This window comes from Lissotriton vulgaris, chromosome 7, assembly GCF_964263255.1.
Source record: "Lissotriton vulgaris chromosome 7, aLisVul1.2, whole genome shotgun sequence".
Lineage (NCBI taxonomy): Eukaryota > Metazoa > Chordata > Amphibia > Caudata > Salamandridae > Lissotriton > Lissotriton vulgaris.
Window position 1 is genome coordinate 67,676,114 of NC_141695.1, and position 18,850 is coordinate 67,694,963.

Below are 18,850 nucleotides of genomic sequence, written 5' to 3' on the forward strand. Positions count from 1 at the left end.
TTAGGGCTGGGTTTGGGTTTTGGGGTACAGGGGTATTTTTAGGTTTAAGGGCTGGGTTTTGGTTTAGGGGTACAGGGGTATTTTTAGGTTTTAGGGCTGGGGTTGGGTTTTGGGGTACAGGGGTACTTTTAGGTTTTAGGGCTGTTTAGGGGTACAGGGGTATTTTTAGGGTTCAGGGTTGGGTTTGGGTTTTGGGGTACAGGGGTAGTTTTAGTGTTCAGGGTTGGGCTTGGGTTTTGGGGTACAGGGGTATTTTTAGGGTTCAGTTTTTAAATAAATAATATAAAATATTTTTAAAAATTATTTTGTTTATTTTTATTTATTAATTATAGTTCTTTAATAATAATAGTTCTTTTAAAAATAAACTATTTTATAAAATATATATATAAGTACAAATTTATTATTTAAAAATAATTTAATTTATTTCATTAATTAAATTTTATTAAATTACATTTTAAAATAAAATAATTTACTTACCTATACTTACGTTGTAATGGCATGCGTTGTAATAGCATCTGCTATGTAATGTCTTGCATTGTAAAGGTATGCGTTGTAAATGTATCTGCGTTGTAAAAATTGCGTTGTAACGGTGTGCGTTGTAAAAGTTTGCGTTGTAACGTCATACATCCCATATCGGCCCACCTGAAAAACCTGCACTGGCTCCCCGTCAGCAAGAGGATCACGTTCAGGCTGCTCACCCACGCACACAAAGCACTTCACAACAATACCTCAATGCCCCGAATACCTCAACAACCGCCTCTCATTCTACACTCCCACCCACTAGCTTCGCTCCACCAGCCTCGCCCTCGTCGCCGTCCCACGGATTCGCAGAACCACCACCAGAGGAAGATCATTCTCCTACCTGGCTGCCAAGACGTGGAACTCCCTCCCCGCACACCTACGACTGACCCAGGACCCTCTCACCTTCAGGAGACACCTCAAGACCAGTTTATTCGAGCAGTAATGGCACCACCCCTCCCGTCAGCACGTTGATACCCTCACGGGTGAGTAGCGCGCTCTACAAATGTTTTGATTGATTGATTGATTGATTTTACAAGTAAGTTGGTTTTGTTTGTTTGAGGCATTGCAGTTGCTGCAACTACAATTTATAAACTTTTTCACAACTTTAAAAAAATATATTGTGGGTAGCCACAGTATCCAGTAGGTCCAGGGTTAGTCATGGGTGCATGATAGAACTGTTTCTGTGAGTTTTGTTGAATTTAAACATCATTTAGGGCATGGATGGTATTGAATTGGGGTGATTTTTGTGTGTATTTCGATTTTTTGGGTGTTGTTGGGGCCTGGTCCAGGGCCTGGCCATGTGGGGGAGGGCCATTTGAGGCCTTGTCCAGGGGCTGGGCATGTGGGTGGGGGTCTAGGGGCCATTTTGAAGCCAGGCAGTGTGCTTTGTGCCATAGGTCTGCACCCAGTCTTCCTTGCTTTCATCCATTTTGCCCAGGGGTACTCAGTAGTGCATGGACCAAGTCTTTCTGTGGGATCTCGTGAATCTAAACATCATTTAGGGCATGGATGGCATTGGATTGGGGTGATTTTTGTGTGTATTTAGATTTTTGGGGGTGTTGTTGGGGCCTCGTCCAGGGCCTGGCCATGTGGGTGGGGGCCATTTTGAGGACTGGTCCAGGGCCTGGCCATGTGGCTGGGGGTCTAGGGGCCATTTTGAAGCCAGGGAGTGTGCTTTGTGCCATAGGTCTACACTCAGTCTGCCTTGCTTTCATCCATTTTGCCCAGGGGTACTCAGTGGTGCATGGACCAAGTCTTTCTGTGGGGTATCTTGAATGTACTGAGAACGGTGTGGATATTGGTGCAAAGCCTTGGGTTTCTTCAAAAAAAGTTATGCAGTTTTTATTGAAAATTATTGGGTGCTGCAAGGGTAACGCCTCTTGTCCTGGACGTCGACATTCACAACTGACACATGTGCTCCTAATGGATCATTAGTTGTATCCCCTTGTGCACACCTTCTTGCTCTTGGTATCACTCCAAGGACTCCATACATGAATGTAATTCACTTCTTGTGAGTTTGAAATTTGAATCTTTTATTCAGTTTCTTTTATTCATCATTGTGTAATTAATATTCATGAAATTATTTCAGCATTTCATCATGATTAATTCACGTAACATATGGCATCTAGCTTTGATTCCTATGCATTTCGGGCAAAGAGCCCTTCATCAGGGAGCATCGCTACAAATCAAAAGAAAACACATTTACTTCACGATCTACGAATAGAATGCCATCAATGTATGAGTGCTTGATGTGAATCACTCGTGAATCGTGCGTTTAATACCAGTGACAAAAATCACACATGAAAAACTGTGCACCGTGATTTTAGTTTGAAATTAATCTAGCAAAACTACGTGTTCATCAAACACTTACATGCCAGTATTGTGGTCTGGAATGGACTCTGATGTAAGATTGAAACGTTTCTAAAAGCAAAAGATATTCGGTCGCGTTACCCTGCGATCAAGCACCATGAGGTGCATAGTGGTTAGTCAAAAACAAGACTACAACTGCCACTTACTTCGAAACACGTTGTGTCCCTTCTCTCGAATCTCAGTTCATCCTGTAAATCCAACTGTTTTCTCTCTGTAATAAATATTTGCTGATGTCAATTCCTTCTCTTTTAACAACAGTTTCCAATAGCAAGAATTTCAGTTGGGAATCTTAAATAAATGCTCTTTAGATTTCATACTACTAATCATAGAGGAACTAGCTAGCATTTTAGGAGAACTCACTAAAGAAATCAATGACATTTCTGAGGAACTTTCCAACATGATGCCTGCTGAGGAATGGACAAAAACGTTGGAAGAGATCAAAGATCAAATCACAAAACTCAAGCAAGAAATCAACGAAAGGAAAATTAGAAGGTTTAAGCGAGACACTCTTGATTATAAATTAAGAGAGGTATATACGTGGGCAGACGTCTACGCCCAACGGAGAAGAAACCGTTCTTACTCGCAACAGACCGACACTTCGTCATCGGGCAGTGATACTTCCAGCAGACCTCAAACGGTTAAGCTACAAACACAACAAAGGCAACAAGAGACACCACAGAGTGAGGATCCATCAACCTCAGTTGAATCAACAGCTGTCAGTGTGCATTTTTTAGAACAAGGCAACCAAAGAAAAGGCCACCCAGGAGGGGAAAAAGAAAAAGAGCTACCCAACACAAGGAGCGTTGCAGGGAAATTGAAGGAGTAAAAGAAAACCACAGTGAAAGACAACTAGTAATCAATATTTCATATTAAACATTATCAAATAATGAACTCACATTATTACAAAAAGGGACATCTTTTGTCCCTACTACACACACAAACATACTTGAATTAGAAAGCAGTTTGTTTAAACTAATGAGGAAGCTGAGATTGCAGCATTTTTTGAAAACATTGTACCAAAACCGGATACCCAAGATCATGACCAACTTATGGGATTAAGACCCAAAAGCACGTACCAAGCCCCAATGAGTCACAAAACGTTAGACTTGTTTGAAAATTTGGTCAAACAGGATTCAGTAAAAATGAAGTGCAACAAAAAGACCAGGAAAAACATCAATGAAAAGGATATAGGGACACTCAGAAAATTGGCCAACAACAAACAAATCACCTGCGTGAAAGCAGACAAAGGAGGTGGTTTGGTTGTAATGAACACCAGCATGTACGAAGCCAAAATTCAGGAACATATATCAGAGTCAACCACTTATTTGAAATTAGATAGAAATTTGACTAATGAATAAATGAAGACTCTAGAAGAGATCATCCAGAGTGCCCATGATAATGGCGTGATTAAGGACAGAACAAAAAGTTTTCTGATAAAACCCAATCCAAAAAGTCCAAGTTTTTACATGATACCAAAGGTTCACAAGAACTTAAGAGACCCCCCATTAAGACCAATAGTCTCCACAAGAGGGAGCCTACACGAACCGAACGGCCAATTTCTAGACAGTACATGCAACCAACAGTAAAAGAGATGACCACTTAATGATGATAATGATGATAATGATAGTGACATTTGTAAAGCGCACAAATACCAAAAATGGTGTCTCGGCGCTAAAACGAAACCAAGAGTAGAACCTCAAACGACTCATCTCACTGAAACAACCAAGTTTTCAAAGATTTCCTAAAGCTCATAAGAGAGCCAGCCTTTCTAATATCAGGTGGCAACAAGTTCCACAACCTAGAAGTGCCATAGTGAAAACTCCGACCTCCCCAGTGCGAAGTCCGGATCTTCGGCACAGTTAAAAGGTTGGCACCAGTGGACCGGAGTGATCTACCTGGCTCGTACCACCTAAAGAGTTCTTGCAAAAACAATGGACCCTTATGTGTTAAGGCTTTAAAGGCCAAACACAGCGCCTTAAATGTAATTCGCTGAACCACTGGCAACCAATGCAACTTTCGAATTTCTCCCGAGATGGATTTATGCCGTGGTAGCCTCAGCAAAAGGCGCGCCGCCGAGTTTTTAACTGCCTGAAGTTTCCTCAGACACTGCTTCTGGACATTCAGATAGAGTCCATTGCAGTAATCCAGTTTCGATTGTATAAGGGAGGTGATTACCATTTTCTTGGTTTTTTCAGGGATGTAAGGAAGAACCTTCTTAATTTTTTTTATCAGGAAGTAAGAAGCCGAGACAATAGCATTTGTTTGTTGAAAAAATGTTAATCTGTTGTCAAACAGGATGCCCAAGTTTCTGGTCTTATCCGATGGAATAGGAGGCGATCCCATATCTACAGGCCACCAAAGATTGCTCCAAGCCGGTTGTAGGTTGCCAAAAATCAAAACTTCCGTTTTATCGGAGTTTAACTTGAGGCAACGTCTACCCATCCAGATGTTAATGGCGGCCATGCAGTCGTGGAATTGCACAGCAGGGGAGATCTGTTTCCTGTGAGCTGTGACCACAATCTGGGAGTCATCAGCGTAAGATGTTAATGAGAAGCCATAGCCTCTAATTAATAACGCTAGTTCGGTGACATACACATTAAACAACAGTGGGCTCAGCGAGCTGCCCTGTGGCACCCCACATGGCAGCACATAGGCCTCTGAGTTGAACCCTTCATGTGACACTGTTGATCTCCTCTCCTGTAAAAAGGAGGCCACAAGGGCCAAAGCCATACCTTCTACACCTACCGCTTTTAATCGGTGAATCAGGAGAATATGATCAACAGTGTCGAATGCGGCAGAAAGATCAAGCAAAATCAATGCCGCAGACCCTCCACTGTCCATCGCCACTCTAATTTCTTCGAACGCTTTGATGAGTACCGTCTCAGTACTGTGCTCTTTACGGAACCCAAACTGAGAATGGTCCAACAGCCCATTTTCTTCGATAAACTGCGTCAATTGGACATTCATAATCTTGTCCACAATTTTGGCTGGCACATTAAGGACACAACAGATTTCCTATTAAAACTCCAAACAGTGGAGATCAGTCAAAAAGAGCAACTAATACTATGTACAGCAGACGTAAGGTCGCTGTACACGTCAATTCTGCACGCTTCAGGGATAGAAGCAATGGAACAAGCGATATTAGCCACCTATTTGAACCCACCCTTGCAGACCTTTTTGATAGAATTGATGGTGTTCACTTTATACCAAAGCTACTTTAAATATAAAGATGATTGGTACCAGCAACTGGTGAGCACCTCTATGGGCAATTGCGCTGCACCTGTGTACGCGAACATTTTCATGAAGGCATATGAAGAAGAGAACATTCTAGGAAATCCCAACTGGCTAACCAACATCAAACTATTAGTAAGATACATAGACAACATCTTCATAATCTGGAAAAACTCAAGAGAAACATTGGAAAAAGCATTGACCCAATTAAAAATGACTGACCAACGGATTCAATTAACGTGGGAGATTTCCGATAAGAAAATAACGTTCTTAGACGTAGAAGTCACTCTATCAAAAAATGGTTTGGAAACTGATATCTACCGAAAAAGCACTGATAAGAACAACACACTGCATTACAGCAGCTTTCACCAGACTGCTCTTAAACAGCACCTTCCTACATCACAGATGATGAGATTTAAAAGGATCACATCTAACCCCATAAAAGCTACACACAGAATTGAAGAAATGGGAGAAAGGTTCACCAAGACAGGATATCCCCAAGAAACAATTACCAGGGCAAAGGAATGGGTACACCAGATGAAATGAACTGTATTACTGAAGTAGAATAAAAAAACTGATGATGCCAGGACGGCAATAGTATCAAAGTGACTTGTGATACGCCGAACGTGATATACCTGCTGAAGTGCCCATGTGACAAAGTATATGTCGGAAAGACTGAAAGAAAGATTAAGACACGCATCAATGAACACAAGTCCAATATTCGGACTCATAACCAAAAGTCATCAGTCATCAGTGGCCACGCATTTTCTAGAAGAACACCATGACGTTTCCCAACTGAAATTCTTGATATTGGAAACTGTCGTTAAAAGGGAAGGAATTGACATCAGCAAATATTTATTACAGAAAGAAAACCGTTGGATTTACAGGATGAACTCAAGCAAGCCGAATGGTCTCAACAACCGTATTGAATTTGCATGTTATCTGTAAATATATTTTGAACTGTTTGCACTTCAACTATGACATTTGATAACACCATGGTTCGTTTGTTCGATTTTTGATGCTCAGACTGACCTGTTGGTTTACACTATTGCAATGCCCTCTAGTAGACACCACTCGTTCTTACTATGATACCCAATGAACAGCACTGGGCCAACTGCACTTCGCAATTTTTAGGTTTTTCCTACCCGATTTTTTTGACCCGTTTTCCTACGTTTTTTTAGACTATGTTTTGCATTTTTTACTCGCATATTTTTTAACACACATATTTGCCATTCTAGATTGGCACTCAATGCATGCCAGTATTTTTTCTCAAGACCGTAGAACTTGACCAAACTCGAATGCCGACACACGGAAGTAAAACTCCCGCGCTATTGCACTCCACTAAATGCTGGCCACAGGCTCTGAGATTCGAGAGAAGGGACGCGACGCGTCTCGAAGTAGGTGGCAGTTGCAGTCTTGTTTTTGACTAACCACTATGCACCTCATAGTGGTTGATCGCAGGGTAACGTGACCAAATATTTTTTGGTTTTAGAAACGTTTCAATATTACATCGGAGTCCATTCCAGACCATAATACTGGCATGCAAGTGCTTGATGAACACGTAGTTTTGCTAGATTAATTTCAAACTGAAAACACGGCGCACAGTTTTCCACGTGTGATTTTTATCACTGGTTTTACACGCACGATTCACGAGTGATTCACATTAAGCACTCATACATTAATGGCATTGTATTCGTAGACCGTGAAGTAAATGTGTTTTCTTTTGATTTGTAGCGATGCTCCCTGATGAAGGGCTCTATGCCCGAAATGCATAGGAATCAAAGCTAGGTGCCATATGTTACATGAATTAATCATGATGAAATGCTGAAATAATTTTATGAATATTAATTACACAATGATGAAAAAAAGAAACTGAATAAAAGATTTGAATTTCAAACTCACGAGAAGTGAATAACAATCATTTATGGAGTCCTTGGAGTGATACCAAGAACAAGAAGGTGTGCACAAGGGGATGCAACTAATGATCCATTAGGAGCACATGTGTCAGTTGTCTCTTGAATGTAAACATCATTTAGGGCATGAATGGCATTGAATTGGGGTGATTTATGTATGTATTTCGATTTTTGGGGCTGTTGTTGGGGCCTAGTCCAGGGCCTGGCCATGTGGGAGGGGGCCATTTTGAGGCCTGGTCCAGGGCCTGGCCATGTGAGTGGGGGTCAAGGGGCTATTTTGAAGCTAGGCAGTGTGATTTGTGCCATAGGCCTGCACCCGGTCTGCCTTGCATTAATCCATTTTGCGCAGGGGTACTCAGTGGTGCATGGACCAAGTCTTTCTGTGGGGTCTCTTAAATTTAAACATCATTTAGGGCATGGAGGGCATTGGATCAGGGTGGCTATAGGCCAGCAAGCTTGCGGGGCCACTAGGCATAGGGTTACGATGAATGGGTGCATAAAACAACTCTCTCTCTGTGGTCTCCCTTATTAATTTAAATATCCATTTTTGACTAGAATTGGAATTTTCATTTTGTGTCTTTCTGTGTTTTTGGGTGTGTTGTGTTAATAATAATAAATGCCTAGTTGCAATAGTATTAATTGAAGCACAACATATACAACATGTATTTAACTGATGTTCCTCTGGCTTCTTTGCTTTTAGGTGCACAAATACGGAGAACCAGGAGGAATCCTCAACATCATCACTTGTTGTAGTGCCAGGAAGAAGTCCTGCTGCTGTGTGCACTGTGCACAACGTCACGTGACAACCCCTAAATCCGAGATCAAAAGCCTCGGACTATGGCTGGACCAAAATCTCACCATGCATACCCAAGCTAGGAAAACGGCCGGGGTCTGCTATGGGCTTCTGCGATCCGCCCGGAAAATTTTACCATTGCTCCGTTTTCCATCAAGGAAACTCCTCATCCAAAGCCTCATCTTGTCTCGGCTGGATTATGGCAACGCACTGTTTGTGGGTGCCCCACGGAAAGTTACTACTAAACTTCAGGTGGTGCAGAACGCGGCCGCACGGATCCTCACCAACACCAAGAGCCGGTGCTCGGCCAAGCCAGCCATTAAAGCGCTTCACTGGCTGCCCGTGGTGGAAAGAGTGCAATTTAAGGCGCTCTGTCTAACGCACAAAATCATCAACGGGAAAGCCCCTCCCATCTTCAGAGACTTGGTGACTCCTTACACCACCTCCAGACCTCTTCGATCCTCTAACGCCCATCTAACTCTGCCACCTAAGATCAAGAGAGCGCGATCAGGAGGTTGGCGTTTCTCCTACAACGTTTCCAAACTATGGAACTCCCGCCCTGCTGATATTCGTGCACAGCCTAATCTTCTGGCCTTCCAAAAATCTCTGAAAACCTGGCTATTCCCGTGAGCCTCCCCTTGCGACTCTGCCTGTACTCATTCATCGCTGGGACGCTCACGGGCAGCCATGCGCTTTAGAAATCCTGTAACATTTAACATTTAACATTTAACGTGTGGCCACAGACAACTCTGCAACTCGGGCAACTGCGTTCTGCTGTTCTGACATCTGAAGAAGATGGGCGCAAAGAAAGGTAGCCGTAGCTCCTCTACCAAGAAAGTTTCCAGTTCCACTGCCAGTAAGAAGGAGCAGATGAAACAAGTGGCGCCACTTACCAAGGAGACTGGTGTGCTGACAGCCACCTTTTTTTGGGAAAAAAGAACTACGACTGCAGCAGTGGGGTCCGCCGGGGACCAAGCTGGGAGCAGCACCTCCACTTCATTGGTCTCAGTGCCACCATGCCAAGTTAAGCCCAAGTCTATGAGTGCCGCAGAGGCAGCCACTTTAATTGCTCTTTCACCATTGACCAGTGATGTTGGCGTTGACTCATCGCAAAGTAGTATCCAATCAACGCAGGGTGTAACTCATCTGACGAGTGTTCAACCACAACCGCAACGACAACCACAGGTGCAACAAGGAGAGGCGCAAGAAGAGGCGCAAGTAGAGGTGCAAGGAGAGGCGCAAGTAGAGGTGCAAGGAGAGGTGCAAGTAGAGGCGCAAGTAGAGGCGCAAGTAGAGGTGCAAGTAGAGGTGCATGGAGAGGCGCAAGGAGCGGCACAAGGAGAGCCACAACTGCCCACAATACTTGTTCCTCCAGAAGTAGCAGCACATGAGGAAATTGAGATTCATGCGAAGGTATAGCCGAGCAAGTCACTCCTGATGATCCATTGTCTTCCATATCCCCAGCAAGGAAAAGGAGGGCTAGTACATCTTCTTCTTCAAGCCCCCTTCCTTCTGATGATCTAGATCTTGATTGGCACCCACCAACAATTCAGTCTGAGAGGGAGGCACGGCATGAGCCCACAAAGCTAGGTAAAAGGAAGGTTCCCGCAAGGCTTTCAGTTATTGGTGATGAAGAAGTAGAAGTGGTGTCTTCTGCTGCTGATGAAGAGTCTAACAATGATGACCCAGTCATCACAGTCATCACTCCAGCCCCAGCGGGCATGCAGAAGACAGACATTTTTACCCAATCCCGAAATGCAGCGCGGGATGTGGGTGGCGTGGCACTGGTACCACCACCACCAACACAGGTACCTACTACACCAACACGACCTACAGCTTCCTTATTTTCTGTTCAGAAGGGCCGGCATGCACCTCCATCCAGCTCAAACTCCATTACCTCAGGTGGTAGTGGTGGTGATGTAAGTGCGCAACAAAGTCAAATTCTGCTGCGCCCATCCTCCACTTCATCTGGCATTGAAAGTAGCACCTCCACCACCACCACCAGAAATCTCAACTCCTCAGTTTGGTACTTGTTTAGTATTAGCAAAAAGGCAGAAAACCAAGTTATTTGTTCGATTTTTAAAGCAGTAGTTAGTCGGGGTAAGCTTGGTATCAACTATGGTACCAGAGGCCAGAGAGGACATCTCCAAAAACACCTGATCATCCAGTGGGAGGCGCACCTAAGTAACATCCGGAAAGCCAAAAGTACAAATCCCAATGTAGCCATGTATATTGCATCTGATGACGACGATGACGATGGGCAGATCGTGCAGGGGGAGGTGAAGATTCTGAAGTGAGCAACATTTTTTCCGGTACACACCGTAGCCCAGCCAGCAGCACTGCAGTGGTGGCGCTCACACCCTCTACCCCTGCAACATCTAGGTGGCATAGTAAGTGTGTGAGGAGACACCAATGCAAAAAAGTACATCAATGAGCCGAACTGGGTCGACGAAGTCTGGATCATCATCATCATGTATGAAAAAAACGGTCCAGACCACCATTAAAAGCATGTTTTAGTCGGAGGCGCCTTTTGAACGCAACCACCTAATGGCACATCTATATAATGCAATGCTGGCTAAAATGTTAGTGCTGGACCTTCTCCCTTTTTCTTTCGTGGAAGGGGTGGGTTTTCGAGAATTCGTGTTAACTGTATGCCCTAAATGGAAGGTTCCTAGCCGGTCCTATTATGCCTGAGTTGTGGTTCCAGCACTACATCAAGATGTGCTGGGCGTGATTGGAGCAGTTTTGCAAAAGAGTGCTGTTCACACTATCCACCTGACACCAAACATGTGGACCAGTTGCCAAGACGTTGATTACATGTGCATCACTGCACACTGGGTCTCTTTTGGGGGGTTAGAGACAAGATAACAAATAGTGAAGAAAGGGGACCCCCTCTGGAAAATACTTTCAGGTCAGGGAGTAGAGGGGAGAGCAAAATCAAGAACAGAGAAAGGGCTCCCTCTTGACCTATAATTACTTATACCCTAGTGTGGGCTTTTGGCCGGGTTATCAAATAAACTCACTGACAAAGGAGTTCTAGGCAACGAGGGTTTTATTGTTTTATATTGTCTTCTCTTCTGTACTGGCACTCTATAGAATGGTAACGGGTTTTCGGCGTCCTCCGCCGCTTGTTTCGCCGTTCCCAACCGCCAAAACTCCTGGTGCCTCCTGGGTGTTGTAGGCCTTGTTTCCGCCGTTTTCGACTCCCGTCAGGAACGCCGCAGAGAAAGAAAGAAACCAATATTAGGCTACAGTTGCGAAGCTTGATTAGGGTAGGGAAGTGAGGGACCACACGTGCTCTCAAAGGATAAGGTGCCGATAAGGTGAAGGGTTGGGGAATCGGTGCACAGATGGTCGCGTGGATTGTGTCACAGAGGTTTACCCCACTTACGCCCCGCCCACCCCGTGAACCGTGACCGTACCTGCTCTAGCCACACTTCGTGTGAAGTGTGGCTGGGCGATGCGCCTTCCCGTTGGCCTCCCGTTTTGTCGCAGTCGTCTCTGTTCCTTCGCCCCTCAGCTTCGCAGGTCAGTGATCCGCTGTCTCCCTCGACTCCTGCCTCCGTCCTCCGCTGTTCCGCTCCCGCCTCCGCCTGCCGATGTTCCACGCTCTTCTCCTCTCCCGACCTCCTCCACTGCTCTCCCGCCTCCTCCAGCCGATGTTCCACGCTCCTCTCCTCTCCCGTCTTCCTCCACTGCTCTCCGGCCTCCTCCTCGATCGCAATCCTCGTTTCTCCGTCCTCCGTCCTCCTCCACTCAGCTCCTTTCTCACGCCAGCACTCTCCACTACCTCCGGGTGTAACACACACCTGCGTGTGTTTCGGGCGTTCCTTTACCTCCTGCTGGTGGGCGGGCTCATGGTCCAACTCCGCCCAATTAAAGTAACACGGCTCCTCCGGGTCCTGTATGGGGTTGAACCAGTCGCCAGCTGTTTTCCATGTATCGGTGTGCTGTACAAAAAGAGGGGACACAGGTAAAGGTAAGCCAGGAGGGCCCGAGTCCGGGTCCTCCTCGTCACATCCCTCCCCCCTACGATTCTCCCGATCGGGGAGAGGATAACGGGATAAATAGTCCGCGTTGGCATTGTCCTTCCCCTTACGGTGACGGACCTGGAACCTAAAAGGCTGCAGGGCTAGGAACCACCTCAGGACCCGCGGGTTGTTTGAGATGTTCCGGCTCATCCACATGAGCGGGGCGTGGTCTGTATACAGGACAAATGAATGCCCCTCCAGGTAATATCGCAATTTGTCGACAGCCCACCTGATCGCAAGACATTCTTTTTCTATGGTTGGGTATTTCACCTCCCTAGGGAACAGTTTGCGACTGATATAGAGTATTGGTCGTTCTACTCCGGCTTCAGTTTCTTGAGACAATACCGCTCCGATGCCAAAATCGGATGCGTCTGTGTGTAGTATAAATGGTTTTCCGAAGTCAGGGGAGGTTAGGACGGGGCTTGTTGTGATGGCACGTTTGAGGGTCTGAAAGGCGTTCCACATTGCGGGGGTTGGTTTGTGTAGGGCCTGACTTTTGGTGTGGTTTTTCAGGGTGTCGGTCAAGGGGGCGGCGATGTCAGAAAAGGTGGGGATAAACCTCCGATAGTATCCCACAAGCCCAAGAAATGCTCTCATTTCCTTCTGACTGGTGGGAAAAGGGGTATCTGCTATTGCCCTGACTTTCTCGATTTGGGGCTCAATGACCCCATGTCCCAGGACATATCCCAGATATTTGACTTTCTAAAAGCCCACTCGGGATTTTTTTGAGTTGATGTGAAGTCCCGCTTTCATCAGCTGGTGAAGTATGTTGTGTAGGTGCATCAGATGTTCTTCCCAAGAGGGGCTGAAGATAATGATGTCGTCCAGGTAGGCTGAGCTATATCCTTGATGCTCTCTTAGGACCTCATTCATCAGCCTCTGGAAGGTGGCAGGAGCACCATGGAGGCCGAAGGGAAGCACGTTGAACTCATAGCGTCCGTCCGGTGTAGCGAAGGCTGTTTTTTTCCGATCCTCCTCTCTCAGAGGGACCTGCCAGTAACCCTTCGTTAGGTCGAGGGTGCTGATGTATTTTGAGTTTCCCAGTTTCTCAATCAGTTTGTCTATTCTGGGTATGGGATAGGCATCAAAGGATGATACAGCGTTCAACTCCCTGAAGTCCAAGCAGAATCTACTGCTTCCGTCTGGTTTGGGCACCATCACGATGGGCGATGACCATTCGCTTCGGGAGGGTCGTATAACCCCTAATTTAAGCATCTCTTTTACTTCCTTGCTTATGGCGTCTCTCTTGGCCGCTGGTATTCTGTAGGGTCTTTGTTTCACTGTTATCCCCTCTGGGGTTTCTATCCGGTGTTCTGTTAAGGTCGTTGTCCCTGGAAGGTTTGGAGAAGATCTGCTCGAAGGGACGAAGCATTTTCTGTAGTCCTTCTTGTTCGGTTTCATATAGTTCATCATTTACCACTAGCTCGTCCAGTGTGGTTCCTTGTGCGTTTTCGTAAGTGGTTGTCGGAGGGGGTTGACCCAACCACTTCTTAAGAGGGTTGATGTGAAAAACCTGGTTCTTCTTCCTGCTCAATTGTAACCGATATGTTGTTTTTCCGATAGTCTCTATGACTCTGAAGGGTCCTTGCCATTCGTTTTGGAATTTTTTTGTAGGTGAAGGCAGTAACACCAAAGCCCAGTCGTCAACAATGAGGTGTCGCCACTTCTTTCCTTTATTGTAATGAGCCTGTTGCTTCTGTTGACTGGATTCCAGCTGAGTAAAGGCTAACTCCCGTATCTTTCCAAGTTTACTTTTCAAGTTCTGGCTGTACTCCAGCAAGGTTAGTGTGTCACTGGCACTCTCGTTCTCCCATACCTCTTTGGTCATGTCCAACAGACTACGTGGTTGGCGGCCGTACAACATCTCAAAGGATGAGCAGCCTAAACTGCTCTGGGTTTGGCCTCTGATGACATATAATGCCAAAGGCAGCACAAGGTCCCATTCGCTTCCATTAACCGTGAGCATCTTCTTTAGTACTGATTTCAGGGTCCCGTTGTACCTCTCCACCAGTCCGTCCGTCTGGGGGTGATACACCGACGTCCGGATCTGGTGATGGTTCAAAAGCTGACATACTTCCTTCATGACTCTTGACATGAAGGGTGTGCCCTGATCCGTCAGGACCTCTTTAGGGAATCCCACCCTGGAGAATAATTCCAGAAACTTGTCGGCAATGTTTTTCGAGGTGGGGGTTTTCAGGGGAAATGCTTCGGGGAAACGTGTGGCGTAATCCACAATCACCAGAGCATACTGATGCCCTCTCCGCGTTTTTGGGAGCGGCCCAATGAGATCCATGCCGACCCTCTCGAACGGTGTTCCAATGATTGGGAGGGGTTGTAGGGGCACTGCTGTGGGTCGGTGGGTGTTTTTCCGCTGGCAAATGTCGCATGTCTGGCAATGTGCCTTTATATCCTGATATAATCCCGGCCAGTAGGAGCTGCGGAGCACATTTTGTGTTGTTTTCTCGCTGCCTGTGTGGCCTGCCAGTAAATGAGTATGGACATAGAACATGATCTGTTTACAGAAGCATGTTGGTACCAGAAGCTGTAGGGGGTCTTCTAATTTCGCTTGTCGATAAAGGAGGTCATCTTTTATCAGAAACCTGGGGTATCTCAAAAGGGGGCCATCTTGTTCAGCATGGGCCTGTTCCCATGCGTTGAACAAATTGGAATCATTGGCTTGGGCAAACCGGAAACTCCTGTCTCCCTCCCACGGATCTGTGGACAGCAGTGCAGGGACGGTGGAGGTACCCGGGGATTTGCTCTTCAATAGTTGGCCCTCAAATAAATCTAAGAAATGGGGGTTATCGGTACCCAGTATGAGTTGTTCAGGAAGGGTACCCATCACCCCCACCTTCACCACCAACGAGTTCCTGCCCTCTATGCCAATGGGGACATACACCACCGGATAACCCTTAACATCCCCATGGACACATTTAATAAACTCTAGGGCGTCGGGCATTACCTGGGGAGGCAATACATATTCATCCCGCATTACAGACTGTTTACACCCCGAATCCAATAGGGCCCTGATTACAGCCCCATTGACATTAACACTCATGTGATAGGCGCCTCCAAGTTCGGCAGAGTACATGACTGCCTTCGGCATGTACCCGACTTCCATGGGTTCTTCACTGTGGCGTTTCTGGGGGCAAAATCAAGCAATGTGGCCCCAGGCCCCGCAATCGAAACATTGTGGTCCCCGGAACGGGGGAACCTCGGGGCTAACAAAGCGGGGTGCTGGTAGTCCGGGAGGAGCTCTGGGCCTGCGTTCCGGTCTCAGGGGCGCTCTGCTAGGTTTTTCCGGTTCACTGGGGTGCAGGCGTGGCTGAGCACGGACAAACGTTGCTGTCATCTCCATGGCTTGTTTTGTTGACAAGTTGGAATGCTGCCGCAGCCACCGCTGAGTCCCATACGGCAGCGCCTCAAGGAATTGCTCCAGATAGATCTTGTCCATAATGTCCTCTTTGGAGCTGGTTACAGGGGTTAGCCACTTATCCGCCACTGCTTTCAAGCGGAAGAACAACGTTTTAGGATTGTCCCCCGCCTGGCCCCTCTCTTTGCGGAACCGGACGCGGTATGCTTCCGCATCCAAACCGAGGTGGTCCAGTATGATTGCTTTGATCTGTCCATAGGGGGTCTGTCCGCTGCTATTGGCCACCTGATAGGCGGCCTGTGCTTCCCCGGTTAATAGGCGTGCAAGAAAGAAGGGCCACTTTTCCAAAGGCCATCCGCAAGCCAGGGCCACCCTTTCAAAATTCAGCAAGAAGGCGTCTGGATCCTCGCCGGAGTTGTACTTTTGTAAGGATATGCCGGCAGGAGTAGGTGGTGGTCGGGTCTCTCGGACGGGGTTACTAGCTGGGTCGGTAGGTTGATGTAACCCCTCTAGTTGTGCCACCACCGTGTTGCGGAAAGTATCCCTGTCCAGTTGGGCAGACGCCAGTTGCTGCTCTACAGCCCATCCCAGCTGTTCTTGTCCTTTCACCAATGCTTGCAGCATTTCCTCCATCTTTGTGTCCTGGATGGCTGCCTCTATGCCCGCATTCTCCACCACTTGTGGGCTTTTGGCCGGGTTATCAAATAAACTCACTGACAAAGGAGTTCTAGGCAACAAGGGTTTTATTGTTTTATATTGTCTTCTCTTCTGTACTGGCACTCTATAGAATGGTAACGGGTTTTCGGCGTCCTCCGCCGCTTGTTTTGCTGTTCCCAACCGCCAAAACTCCTGGTGCCTCCTGGGTGTTGTAGGCCTTGTTTCCGCCGTTTTCGACTCCCGTCAGGAACGCCGCCGAGAAAGAAAGAAACCAATATTAGGCTACAGTTGCGAAGCTTGATTAGGGTAGGGAAGTGAGGGACCACACGTGCTCTCAAAGGTTAAGGTACCGATAAGGTGAAGGGTTGGGGAATCGGTGCACAGATGGTCGCGTGGATTGTGTCACGGAGGTTTACCCCACTTACGCCCCACCCACCCCGTGAACCGTGACCGTACCTGCTCTAGCCACACTTCGTGTGAAGTGTGGCTGGGCGATGCGCCTTCCCGTTGGCCTCCCGGCTTGTCGCAGTTGTCTCTGTTCCTTTGCCCCTCGGCTTCGCAGGTCAGTGATCCGCTGTCTCCCTCGACTCCTGCCTCCGTCCTCTGCTGTTCCGCTCCCGCCTCCCCCTGCCGATGTTCCATGCTCTTCTCCTCTCCCGACCTCCTCCACTGCTCTCCCGCCTCCTCCAGCCGATGTTCCACGCTCCTCTCCTCTCCCGTCTTCCTCCACTGCTCTCCGGCCTCCTCCTCGATCGCAATCCTCGTTTCTCCGTCCTCCGTCCTCCTCTACTCAGCTCCTTTCTCACGCCACCACTCTCCACTACCTCCGGGTGTAACACACACCTGCGTGTGTTTCGGGCGTTCCTTTACCTCCTGCTGGTGGGCGGGCTCATGGTCCAACTCCGCCCAATTAAAGTAACACGGCTCCTCCGGGTCCTGTATGGGGTTGAACCAGTCGCCAGCTGTTTTCCATGTATCGGTGTGCTGTACAAAAAGAGGGGACACAGGTAAAGGTAAGCGAGGAGGGCCCGAGTCCGGGTCCTCCTCGTCACACCTAGGGATTACCTCTCAGACATAGGGCATATGCCAACAATATCTACACAAAATGTAAAGTTTTTCTCATTTTATTTCATTTTTGCAGTTAAAAAATCTTTTTTTCTTTTTTTATAACATATTTTTCAGATTCATCAATTATAAAAATATATACATTCTACACGGAATTTGCAAGAAAAACAATTTACAATACATTAAAGTTGTGAATATATGTCCTTAATTCTTCAAATTCATATGAAACACAAGATTGATTAAATGTGCAGACCAGGTAAAGAGCCACACATACAACACATACATACTCCTAAACATCCATTCCATCACAAAAATAACAAAAGAAAAAGAATTCCTATAGCGTTGAAACTGTAGTCCAATTAATGACCAAAGTCATTTAGATTTTAAAGGAAGAAGAAAGGTCGACGCGTTACGGTGGAAATGTCGCATTTAGGACCACCTTCATCAGGACCGCACAGAGACAAAAACGGCATAGGATCTCTGAACCTGGGGTGTGGATCTGAAAGTTTGTAGAGGTCCACGAGGCCAGATATATATTTTTCTTTTATGATGTTGGAAAAACAGCCGTATGCTGTAGCGAGTGCAAGAGAGCAGAATGCAGCAGGAGACGACTTATTGGTATCTCTAAGCTTGATTTATTCTTCGAATACGGAGCGAACTACGGACGACGATGGAGGCGGCTTGCTTTGGGGACTAGGACCTTTGTATCATATAGAACGCATCCATATTATCGAAATACACCGCTTCAAGAGGATCAGGTGACATCTAGAAAGCAAAAAACACTCTAAAATGTGGCGCCCCCTCCGCAACCCTTTTCGAAGAATAAAAATATGGCCATTTCTTGAGTGGCAAACAGGTAAACAAGTCAACAACAACCACAGCAGAAGCAGAACTACATGTCTGTCTAGTGTCTAGTCTGTGTCAAGAGGTATGCTACATGGAGGTTGGTTCACTCAGTGGTGCCTGCCATGACAGTCTGCATGGCCCTGGCCTGCTGTGTGCTAATTCATATCCTGGAAACAGAGACTCAGAGTTGGCACTTTAGAAATGATGCATGTACGTAATACTGTCGCCTCGGAAAGTGAAAGTGTTATTATTGAACTACACACTGTAGCTTATATTTGTCCTCCGGGGTGTCTTAATAACCCTTCCCTTTCTGTTTTTCCATCGACAGTTACAGGCCGGCACTTACCCTGTGCGATGGGAAACACATTACTTACTATAGCAATCCGCAAATCCGCATCCGCCAGGCAGGCAGTGGACAGTGTGGTCGCCAAGATTGATCGACGGAGCGCCCGATGGAATGGAGGAGTACTGCCAATAAGAGGAATAGCTGGATGAATGCAACATAGAGCAGTGGCATAGAGTGCAGTGGCATAGAGTAGAGTAGTATTGT